We start from the raw sequence: 13,043 nt of genomic DNA on the forward strand, positions 1-13,043 counted from the left end.
AAAACAAGGAAATAATTATTAAACAATCATTGAGAAAATGTATAGAAATTCATACTGTTAAGCACCTTCGGTGGGAATAAAATGGCATAGCCACTGTGAGAAACACTACGGTGGTGCCTCAAAAACTTAAAAGTAGAATCACTGTATGATGCAGAAATTCCACTCCTTTCTGGGTATATACCCCAAATAATTGGAAGCAGAATCTTGAAGAGATATCTATATATCTATGTTTGCAGTAGCAATATTCATAATTGTTAAATGCAGAAGCAACCTAACCATTCATCAATGAAAGAATAGATAAGCAGAATGTGGTATATCCATACAATTAAATATTTTTCATCCTTAAACAGAAGGGAATTCTACAATGCAGTACATGATGAACCTTGAGGATATCATACTAAGTGAAATAAGTTAGTCATAAAAGGTCAAATTGTGACATTATTCCATTTATACAAATAGCATAGTCAAACTCATAGAGACAGAAAGAAGAATGATGGTTTCTGAGAGGTGGGGGAGGGTGGAATGGAGCCTTGTTGTTTAATGGGTAGAGCTTCAATGTTACACTGAGAAGTCATGGAGATAGGAGGTGGTGACGGAAGCATACAGTAAGAGCTCACTTAATGCCACTGATCTGATGCTTAAAAATTGTGAGGATGGTGGATTTTATGTTTTGTGTATTTTAGCCAAATATATCCATGAGGTAAACACCATATTTTGAAAAAGCGAAGTTTCTACTTGTGTCCTAACTAATAAGTCCCTAAATCGCATTGTGTTAATTCAACTACAAACTGTTTCATGTTGCTTTCATTGACCCATGGAAATAGCAACCACTCAGCCAATGAGACACCAAGTGAGAAATATTCATAAAACTATGAACTCTAAGGTAGGACTTATCTTACAATTTTGTTTACTTTCCTATTGAATTAAAGGACTACTGTGAAGTTACAGCGAATGACATCTCTCATTATATTCTCAGCTTATCCTAACAGTAGGCACCTGGATTTATCTCCAAGTCTCTGAGACTTAGAAGGGCAGTATAAGGTAAGGGCTAAAAATGTAAGGATAAGGAGCGAATGTTCTACACCTTTTGATTATCAGTGGTGAGACTCTGGGGAAGTCAAAGACCTGTTCTCAATAAAATTTCTCCTTTATAAATTTGGGGTAGTATTGCAGTTATCCTATAGTCTCCCATGATGATTAAATGAATGGTGCCATATTAAGTATTTAGAATAGTTTCCCATCCAATCCATTCTACATGAATGTGGCTATCATTAATTACATACCTTAAAAGTGAAGAAGAGTTCTAAGAACTGTGAAGAAATAAATCTAGATTAGAGGAGAGGCCTAAGAGATTGCCTGGGGATGTCACAAGCTTGATGTCCTGTCCTGTACTCATTTACTTTGTTAGATAATTTAAACTGAATGTCATTGTGAGCAGAATTTCCAGCACACAGACAATGACTACAAGCTACTTTAGTTTGAGTGAAATCATGTCAAGTGAAATTGATGATGACAGCAGAAAATAACAGTAAAAAGCCGATACTGCTATGTCAACTTAAAGGCAAACACATTAGGATCAGTTAGTGAAGGGATGTGTAATTCTGAAGTTTATCCTAAAAGCATAACAGAGTGTTATGAGTGACTGATGTGTGCAAGATCATATGTCATTAGGCAAATGACAGCGTCCATGATTTTATGCTTAAGACAGGGGATTGTGTAACTTTTATGATAGTCAAACTACTAACAATGTTTAAAATGTCAGTTGAGTGGTTCTATTCTATTTTATTTAGACATTATATAAGTTACCATACAATATATATGTATGATATATATAGTATATGTTATATACAAAAGCATACATATAATATATACATATCTTATTTCCATTTAAGACCAACTATAAGTTACTTATTTGATTTTCATCCTTAATATTTTGTGATATGGAATATTGAATCTAGGCTCTCACACATACTAGGAAAGTGATTTAACATTGAGTTACATTCCCTGGCCAGAAGATCCTTTTAAAAGATACTTAAAAACCTAAGTTTTTCATAGTGCTAAAGTTTAAGTTCAAGGCATATTTTGCTTTATTCTTTCTATTACCCTTCTTTGTGATCTTGGCTATCCATCAAATCATGTGCTGTGAATTTGTCTTAGTCATATTATAGAACTATTGATGAAGTCATAATATAGAACTATTGATAAAGGATAAGAAAGACCTGTCTTTCTTTTATATTCACTCTGATTAGTTCAGATACCAAACTGAGTGACTACATTATTTTTTTACCTTTCTCAAATCTAATAACTAGTGCACTATGTGAATAACATCGAGAAAATGTCAATAAGTGGATGTTAGAGAAGTTAACTGTGGTGGTCAAGTCAAACAGGTTAAGATTTGTTCTGCACCAGTTGACAACCATATAATTTTTTTTTTTTTTATCTGAAGGGTCATTATAGTTTATAAAAAATTTTCCCATTGAAAATGTGGAGGTGAGCCATGATGATCCAAGAAATGAAGTGGAAAGAAACTGAAAAATTTTGAAGAAACAAACAACTAAAATAGATGATCTAAAAGATCATAGAAGTTGAAGATATCAAACTATTTAACTAAATGGAATTTGTTGATATTCTTGATAAGGATATTTGCAGCAAAATGGTAGAGGTGGAAATCAGTGTGGTATCAAGAGAGCATGCAAGGTGAAAAAGAGGAGAAACTTATTTGAGAAATTTTGCTTTAAAAAGAAAAAATAGATAAGGTAGAAGAATGCAGGGCTATATCCTCTATATGGTTTTGCTTTTTAGTTAGGAGACATTGTAGTATATTTGCAGGTGATTTGGAAAAGGTGAATAAAATAAGACATAAATAAATAGAAATACACAATGTCCACGAATAAGTGGCCTTACTGCATTAAAGATGTCAATTATGCTATGTATTCATATGCTTAATGAATATCATGAAGACTATATTTAATAATAGTGTACCTTAGTCAAGAATTTTGGTGAAGAGACAGATTATAGTTGTTATTGCCATAGTCTTGCTATCTTAAATGATTAATATGTTAATTTTTTCAGTACAGAAAAATTTTAATATATAGAGTGCTTATCTTATAACACCATGTTATAAATTTAAATATACATAGTAGAATTTATTTTAAAAATGAATAAACAATGTTTTAATTGCCCTATCACACAACAAGATTCTTATATCTGACCCTATGACAGTTGCAAAAAGATTTTAGAATATTGCAAAGACAGTTTGGTAATTTTGCGTGCGCACACACACATACACACACACAAATATACATAATATATGACAGAATTATTAAAAAAAGCTGTGGAGTAATGTTTGAGTTCAACAATAATATTAGACCATTTGGTTATCCATTTAAAAAAAATGCATTTATTCTTACCTCACACCTTGCACAGTTAGAAAACCTAGATATTGAACCAAATACTTAAAAAGATGAAAATGTTATAATAAAAGTAAAAAGAGAGATAAAAGTAAAGGAAATAGAGTCTTTGTTCATTAAGATTTAAATATATATATATATATATGTGTGTGTGTGTGTGTGTGTGTGTGTGTGCGCGCGCGTGTGCGTGTGCATACATATGCATATATATGTAATAAAAAAGAAAGTGAAGGTTGAAAATTCTGTTACATATCTTATGTATATATCTAAAAGGTTGGTTATTTAAAAAGTAAGCTTATGAACCATCTAAAATCATGTTCCCTATTGTCCAAGCATTTCTACTGTATCCATGGTGAAATATCAAGCTTAATGTTATGTCAATCTTTGGATATAAGTTAACCTCTTTTTTCAAGAAGTTTCAACTAGGGCTGGGGATGTGGCTCAAGCGGTAGCGCGCTCGCCTGGCATGCGTGCGGCCCGGGTTCAATCCTCAGCACCACATACCAACAAAGATGTTGTGTCTGCCGAGAACTAAAAAATAAATATTAAAAATTCTCTCTCTCTCTCTCTCTCTCTCTCTCTCTCTCTCTCTCTCTCTCTCTCTCTCCTCTCTCACTCTCTCTTTAAAAAAAAAGTAAGTTTCAACTAGGCAGGTCAAGAGCTAAGTTTTCTGCAACATTTACTGAAGGAGACTAATTGCATGATTCTATATATTCTGCAGGAAAGAAGTTATGTAAGATCTGCTGGATCAAAAAATATTATCTTGATAAAATAATGTTGATGTATATTTCAAGCAATTAATTCAACGATAGGTGCAATGAAAGACTTCTGTAATGGGACAAAATTAGAAGTATTGGGAAAAGTCATCACAGCATGGGTGAGTTGTCAATAAGACAAGTAAAAGGTTCAGAATTTGCAAAGGAAAAGTAATTCCATTGGGATGATGTAATATAGGGGCCACTGTTTGCCTTGAAAGCATCAGTTGATACTGGGACTAGGACTTGGATTTAAAAGCCCCTTGTGCCAATGCAAGTGTCAAGAGACAAATGAAATCCACAGGATGGTGGCAGATAAGATCAGATATTTCCTCAAGTACCTTAAATCCCAAGGTTAATATGTTTGGGAGAGAAAGACTTTCCTCCACCAAAGTAGACCTTGACTCTGGGGATAGTGGAAGTAATTCTTCACTTAGAATTGGCAGTGATATTTCTACACAAGCCAGCAACATGAGCAGGTGTGGCCGTATCAGAAACCATAGTACACATGTGGCAAACACTCAAAAATTCAAAAGAAATTTGATTCCCGATCATATAGTATACCCATGTACTTTACAGAAGAAAATTCAAGTTATCTATTTAAATGTAATTTAAGCATGAGAATTTTAAAAGAATCTCAAGAGATAAAATCCCAAGGAGTATGGTTTTATAGTCAAAACTCTCTAGGTATAAGAAGTAATAACGTATCATGAGCATACATTAGCAGAAACCATAATCATAGGTTCATACCAACACAGAAATAGAAGTATGTATGTTTAATATGATTTTTTTTAAAGAGAGAGTGAGAGAGGGGAGAGAGAGAGAGAGAGAGAGAGAGAGAGAGAGAGAGAGAGAATTTTTTTAAATATTTATTATTTTTTAGTTCTTGGCGGACACAACATCTTTGTTGGTATGCGGTGCTGAGGATCGAACCCGGGCTGCACGCATGCCAGGCAAGCGCGCTACCGCTTGAGCCACATCCCCAGCCCTGTTTAATATGATTTAAAAATAAAACTAATATTAAAATACCAAAACTCTGATGATAAATAAGAGATAATGAGAACTGATAAAAATATCAGATTTTAAAACCTAACACTCCAAATAAAACTTTCATAAATAAATACATATATATGAATTGAATGCATCATAGTTAATTCGAGAAAAAAAAAAACCACCAAAGTGCACTATAGTGAAATGGACATAAAATTACAAATACTGTATTGTAGAAAGACAACAGAAGAATGTGTGAAACATTCATAGATCGGGAAATGAAGCTATGGCACATGCCTCATCAAAAGAAAACTCAGGAAGAAAGTGAGAGATAAACTTTTTGGAAAGTCCAAGAATTGGCTGCTATTTAAAATTTATGGAAGATGCTCTTACTTTAGATTCAGAAAGACCACCAAATCCCAAGCAACATAAGACAAAGGAATCTACCTGTGTTAATCACCATCAGCTAGAATCTGTACTCAGGAGACAGCAGGCTTAGGTCAGGTCAGGTCTTACGGTTTGTAGAACATGCTTCACACCCAGGCCTAAGTATCATTCCACCAACAGCCACAAAGCACTTTCCTACTAACAACCTCAAAGCTACAGTTATAAATAAGGTTCAACAAACCTAAAAATATTTAAACAATTAAAGGAAGATATGACATTGCTCATCAAAGAGACAACATCAATAACCAGACAGACATTATTAAATGGAAATTTTGGACTTGAAAAGTTTAATCATCAAAATGAATAATTTACAAGAATGAACTGTCAGTAGATTTGAAGTGGCAGAAGAATCTGTGAAATTGATGATAGAATAATAGAGATGACACAGTGTGAAGAGCAGAGTAAAAACTAATGATGAGAGATTCAGAAAATGTAGGACTGTTTATCAATACATATATATCAATAAATGTTGTTTACCAGTAAACATGTTGGGGAAACTGAATATTCACAGAGAATGAAATGGGGCCCTTATCTCAACACACACACAAAAATTAAATCAAAACATCGTAAATACTTCAGTGTGATATCTGAAACAGTAAAGCTACTAGAAGATAATATAGGAAAAACTTCTAGGATATTGGGTTGGCAGGGATTATTTTGGCTATGATCCCCAAAATAGAGTCACAAAAACAAAAATTTACACACAAAATTGTATTAAACTAAAAGTTTTATTAAGAGCAACCAATAGAAACTATTAATAACATGAGGAGGCAAACTGTAGAAAGAGAAAATATTTGCAAATCATACACCTAATAAAAGGTTAATATCCAAAACATACAAGAAACTCAAAAGACCTTAATAGCAGGAAAATAGGTGATCTGCTTTGAAAATGGGCAAAGTAACTGAAAAGATATTTCTCCAAAGAAGACCTACAAATAGCAGGAATATAGAACATGTTTAACATCACAAATTATCAACTCTTTACAAATCTAAGCTTCTTAGCATCACAAATTATCAATCATTTACACATCTAAACTTCAATGAGACGTAATTCCACACTTGTGAGGATACAGAGGCTGGGTGAGTTGAGGAGAAGGGAGGGAGAGGTTTGACCAAGATCAATGGATACTGAGTAGATACACAGGAGAAGTTTGATGTTCCACTGCATGGTAGGGTGACTATAGGTAATGATAATGAACCATATTTTTTTTTATCTAGAAGGAAGGATTTTAAATATTTTTACCATAAAGAAATGAAAAATGTTTGACAAGCTAGATATCCTACTCTGATTTGAATACTACACAATCTACACATGTATCAAAAAATAGCATTGTACCCTATAAATGTAAACGATCATTATGTACTTGTAAAATTTTTTGAAAGGAGAAAAGATGAAAAATATAAATAAGTAAGATTGAAAATTTAAAGAAGAGGAAAGCTGAGGATATGAAGACAAGGGAATCCAGGGAGACTACAGGTGGGGATGTAAATTAGTACAGACATTATGAAATGCAGCATGGAGTTTTCTCAAAAGAAGTGAAAATAGAATTTTAGAATGATTCAGCCATTCATTTCTAGGTCTATGTTCACAGGGAAGGAAATCCATACTCTATAGAGTCACCTTCATTCCCACGTCCACTGCAGCACTTTTAAAATAGCCAAGGAATGGGATCATGTGGATGTTCATAAATAAATTAAAAGATGTACTGTAGACTTAGAATAGGACACTATTCTGTCTTATACACAAAGATATCCTACTGTTTGTGACCACATAGATGAACAGGAGGACATTATTCTAAGTGAGATAAGCCAGGCTAAGGAAGACAGATCCTGCATGGTCTCACTTATGTGTGACATCTAAAAACTTTAAAGTCACAGACACAGAGTGGATTATTGGCTGCCAGGTACTGGGAGGGAAAGAGTTGAGAACAGTAACAGGATTCAAAATTTCTGTTACACACAGGAATCATAAATTCAGAATATTTTTTCTACAACATAATGATTATAATGTTTTTTGTACAACATTTTATTGTATACTTGAAAATTTCAATATCAGTAGATTTTAAATGTTCTTATAAAAAAAATGCAAGGCAAAGGATATATTAATGAGGTTTGGTTAGGATTTCCACATTACATAGGTACATAAAAATATGTTCTATGCCATAAATATATGTAACTTTTGTCAATTTAAAAAGTTTAAAATCTTAACTAAAAATAAAAAAAATACACACATTCTATTCTTAATAAAAATCTTTCAAAAGTGAGATGAAAAATTTCTGCTTTCTCAAAGAAAGACTTACCTGCCGGAATAGCTGCCTCAGATGGTCAAAACCTTGGCAACTGAACAAAGCATACAAAGCAACGTTTTAAACACTGAAAACACCTGGGTAGCACTACAGTACCTAAGGGAAACAACTGAAGGAGTCTTGCAGTTTCCCTGCATGGAGAGGCAGCTGCAGGCTGCAGGAGACTACAGTACAGTGCAACCAAGTCCAAAGGCCTCTGATGAGGGACATTCCAGGAAGCTAAGAACCAAGAAAGCATCATCACCAGGTCAGAGGCAGCTCTGAAAAGCCCACAGCTAACACCAGGCTTTATCATGAAAGAGAGAATGCTTCGCTTCCACTTTGGGGAGTGATTGGGGAAAATCATGCCACTTCTATTTAACATTTTCTAAGTCCTAGCCTGTACACTGAGAGAATTAAAAAGAGATGGAAGGCACAAAGAATGGAAAACTAGAAGCATAAATGACTCCATTTGTAGAGAAAAATACTGTTTTCTACAAATGTTTCTATAATTCATTAGTGAGATTTACTTAGATTAGAAAAAACAAATTCTAAACACAATACACAAAATTGATTGTAATTCTCTGTACTGAATGAAAACTTGGAAATTGAAATTCAAAACAATATATGTACAGCAGCATCAATATCTTTAAAAATAAAAAATTGTATACAGATAAATTTAGCAAAAAGTGTGCAAGATATATTTATGGAAAGCTATAGATATGATTAATGAAATTAAAGGAAAGAGAAATAAATAGACAATCATGTAATGATTAAAAATTATTAAAACTTCATTTTTTACCAATTAAGCTTAGATTTAACAGAATCTCATACAGACAATCAACAAACTTTTTGGTATAAATTTTCTAAATGGTTTAGACATTTTTATATAAATGAAAAAAACTTAAGACACCCAAAATAATTCTGATAATGAAACACATATTTGGGAAATATATTATCAGATTCAATGTTTATTATAAAGTCACAGTAGTTGCATTTTGTATTTCAAGAGGTTAAGCATATAAATCTGTGAGACAATATACAGTCCAGAGAAAAGTCCACAAATATAATCAATTGATTCTTTGCAATTTTGTATTAGTAATTAATTGGGAAAAGTACAGTCCTGCCATCAAATGGTGATGGGATTATTTTATAATCACAAAAATAAAGCCAGCTTTTAATATGAACCACTTGAAAATTATAACTTAAAATAGTCTCTCTCTCTCTCTCTCTCTCTCTATATATATATATAGAATAAAATATTGATATATTTCTGATACATCATTAAAAGACCAAATTATCTAAAGAACCAGAGCTAGATATGAAATAGAGACTGGAATTCTTAGTCAAATAATTTAAAATAAGCATGATAAAAAAGAAAACTTAGGGAGAAAATGTAAATCATCATGTTGTTAGTCAAAGATTTCCCAAATAAGACATAATAAATAAATAAATAAAACATTGGTATATGTGGCTTCATAAAACTAGAAAAAATACATGCTACTTAAAATGTATGTTGTACAATTTAAAGAAAAACAAAACTTAGGAGAGAATATTCATGATAGATAAGCTCAATCAATATTTATATCTAAAGTCTAATATATAGAAATATTTCATATTTATTATATATTTAAATATAACATAGTACACATATGAATATGACTTTTAAAATAAATAAGGCAAATAATATAGTAAAATTTATTTATTTGTAATATTAAAAGTATTAATAAAGGATTGAAAGCATATATCACTGCTGACTTGAATGGTAAATAGTAGCAGACATTAATTAGAGAAAAGTACAATTACAAGGACATACTATTATGCAAACACTATCATGATACCTTCGAAAAGCCTGATAATATCAAGTGTTGTCAAGGTTATGGAGCAACTAGAATTCTCATCCACTTCTTAAGGGGATACAAAATATTATAGCTAGTTTAGAAAATATATTAGAATTTCTTAAAAATTAATCATACCCTTATCATAAAACCCAGTACTACTGTAAAAATTAGTACTATTTATTGCAGTGTTTGACATATGTATATCTCCTTCAGAAACATACATTTTCAACACTTTACTCCCTTAATTACATTTTTTAATTTATTTTTTTATTTATATATAACAGCAGAATGCATTACAATTCTTATTACACATATAGAGCACAATTTTTCATATCTCTGGTTATATACAAAGTAACTTCATACCGATTCGTGTCTTCATACCTGTACTTTGGATAATAATGATCCTCACATTCCACTTTCATTAATAACCCCCATTTTCTCTCCCTTCCCCTCCAACCCCTCTGTCCTATCTGGAGTTCATCTATTCCTCCCATACTCCCTCTCTGTATACCACTATGAATCAGCCTCCTCATATCAAAGAAAATATTTGACATTTTTTTTTTGGAATTGGCTAACTTCACTTAGCATAATCTTTTCTAACTTCATCCATTTACCTGAAAATGCCATGATTTTATTCTCTTTTATTCCTGATATATTTCATTGGGTACATATGCCACATTTTTTTTATCCATTCATCTATTGAGGGGCATCTAGGTTGGTCCCACAGTTTAGCTATTGTGAATTGTGCTGCTATAAACATTGATGTGGCTGTGTCCCTAAGCACCAAGAAAACCAAATAACCCAATCAATAAATGGGCCAACAAACTGAACAGACACTTCTAAGAAGATGATGACAATCAATCAACAAACATATTAAAAAATGTTTATCATCACTAACAATTAGAGAAATGCAAATAAAACCACTCTAAGATGTCATCTCACTCCAGTCAGAATGGCAGCTATTATGAAGTCAAACAACAATAAGTGTTGGAGATGATGTGGGGAAAAAGGTACATTCATACATTGCTGGTGGGACTGCAAATTGGTGCAGCCAATATGGAAAGCAGTATGGAGATTCCTTGGAAAACTGGGAATGGAACCACCATTTGACCCAGCTATCCCTCTCTTCGGTCTATATCCAAAGGACTTAAAAACAGCATACTACAGGGACACAGTCACATCAATGTTTATAGCACCACAATTCACAACAGCTTAATTACTTTTATAAATAATTAAGTTTTATAAGATTGTTTGCCTAGGTATTTACTCATGAAAAAATAAAAACATCCTGCATCCCAAATATTTATAGTAGCTGTATTTGTTGAAGTTCTAAATTGAAAATAACCCTAATATAGCTGAATATTGAACAAATTTTAAAATACATGAGTAGCATGTCAATAAAGTGGAATACAGTATTTGCCTTCACTTTAATATGTATAACCGTCAAAAGCAGCAGGGTAAGAAAAAACAATGTCAAACTGAAGAGACTACATACTACCTGAAGGAGGCTTTGTGAGATTCTAATAATGAAAGCTAAAAGAATTCATTAACTTAGGAAATGCTAAAAGAAGTTTCTAGAGAAGAAATACAGTTCCAGAATAAAGCCTGAAATGGTAGAAGCAAGGAAGAGTACTGAAAACAGTAGTTATTAAAATAAATATAAATTAATATTGATACATTTCTGGTAGCAGAATGTGGAATTGTACCACTGAGAGAAGATAAGTGGTACTAAAAAAGAGTCTTCCTGAAAGCCAGGTCCTTAGGGCTTTGTGAAGTCTCAGTGGGAAGCAGGAAATCAGAAGAAGATTCACCCAGAACTCCAGGGCTTAGAACAACGGTCAGCAGTGGGGGCTGTTATTGGAGTAGGTAAACTTGTGCTGTCCTAAATGAAACCAAAGCATCTAAATCATATCCAGCTCATCTCTACACCAGACTTATGCAAACCCCCTCACTAACTGATATAAAAAGAAGAATTTTCTTATACTAAAGGGAATCTTACTTCCCTTAGTTTACTCTTCTTTAACATAAATGTTTGATGTGCAAAAATTTAAAAAAAAAATTAGATAAAACATAGGCAAGGAAATAAGATGCATCATTAAAAGATCAAATTATCTAAAGAACCAGACCTAGACATGAAATAGAGGTTGGGATTAGTAGTCAAGTAATCTAAAATAAGCATGATAAAAAAAGTGAAAGGGCAGAAAGCATATTTGAATACTTAGTGGAGTCATTTCAGCTGAAAGAGATTATAAAAAAGCAGTCAAATAGAACTGTGAGACGTGAAATGCATGATACCTGAGATAGAGAATTATTTTTGAACTTCTCAGTATACTGAATAAAGCAATAGAGTTTGTGAATCTTAACATGAGATAATAAAAAAAAATTACTCAAACACAAAAAAAAAAGAAAAAAGAAAAAAATTACAGCATATTTAAGATCTGTGGACAAGCATTACATTTTCCACAATGTGTGTAATTAGAATTCCAGGAAGAGTTAAAGAGAAGATGGGCTGATTAAAAAAACAAAACAAAACAAAACAAAAAAAAAAAAAACGATAAAAATCAATGTTTTTATTTAATTAGTAAAAGAGATCAATCCATATATCCAAGAAATTCAGAAAAATTCCTGACAAGGATAAATGAAAAACAACAACAACAACAAATCAGAAAAAAATCACACTGAAGCATGTCATGATGAAATAGTTGAGTAAAAATGTAAAGAAAATGAAAAACAAAACAAAAACCTTAAAGATATTCAGAGTAAAGAGAAAGAAAGGGAGAAAATCATTTCACTACATATAGGAACCCATAGATAAAGTTTACAAGAATTGTGTAAGAATATAGAAAATGTGTTAGTGTTACCAATTCACTGGGCCTGCTCCTGCTGACAATTATGTACTGATATATCCTGGAGGGACTGAATATGCAGTCTTCTCAAAGGCCCGTGGAACACAGAGCAGATGGGACAAACAGAACAGATATCACATTTCATAACTGAATATATTACTATTGACATTAAATATAAATCATCTAAATGCCTGAATTAAAAGTCATAGATGGTAACAAAATTAGTTAAAACAAATCAAATGTTTTTTTTTTTTCAGCGTTCTCTAGAGAAACCCAGCCAATAGAACCCAGATAGATATATCCATAAGAAGGGATTCATTAGGGAAATTGTCTCTGGTGGTTATGGCAGCTGAGAAGTCCCATGAACGGCTGCGTGAGTTGTAGTGGGCAACTAGAGTGTGGCGCAGTCCAAGTCCAAAAGCCTCAGAAGTAGGTAAGCCACTGGTAAGTGTCCTAGTGTCCAAGCAAC

This window comes from Spermophilus citellus (genome assembly GCF_964194105.1).
Source record: "Spermophilus citellus genome assembly, chromosome: 14".
Taxonomy (NCBI): domain Eukaryota; kingdom Metazoa; phylum Chordata; class Mammalia; order Rodentia; family Sciuridae; genus Spermophilus; species Spermophilus citellus.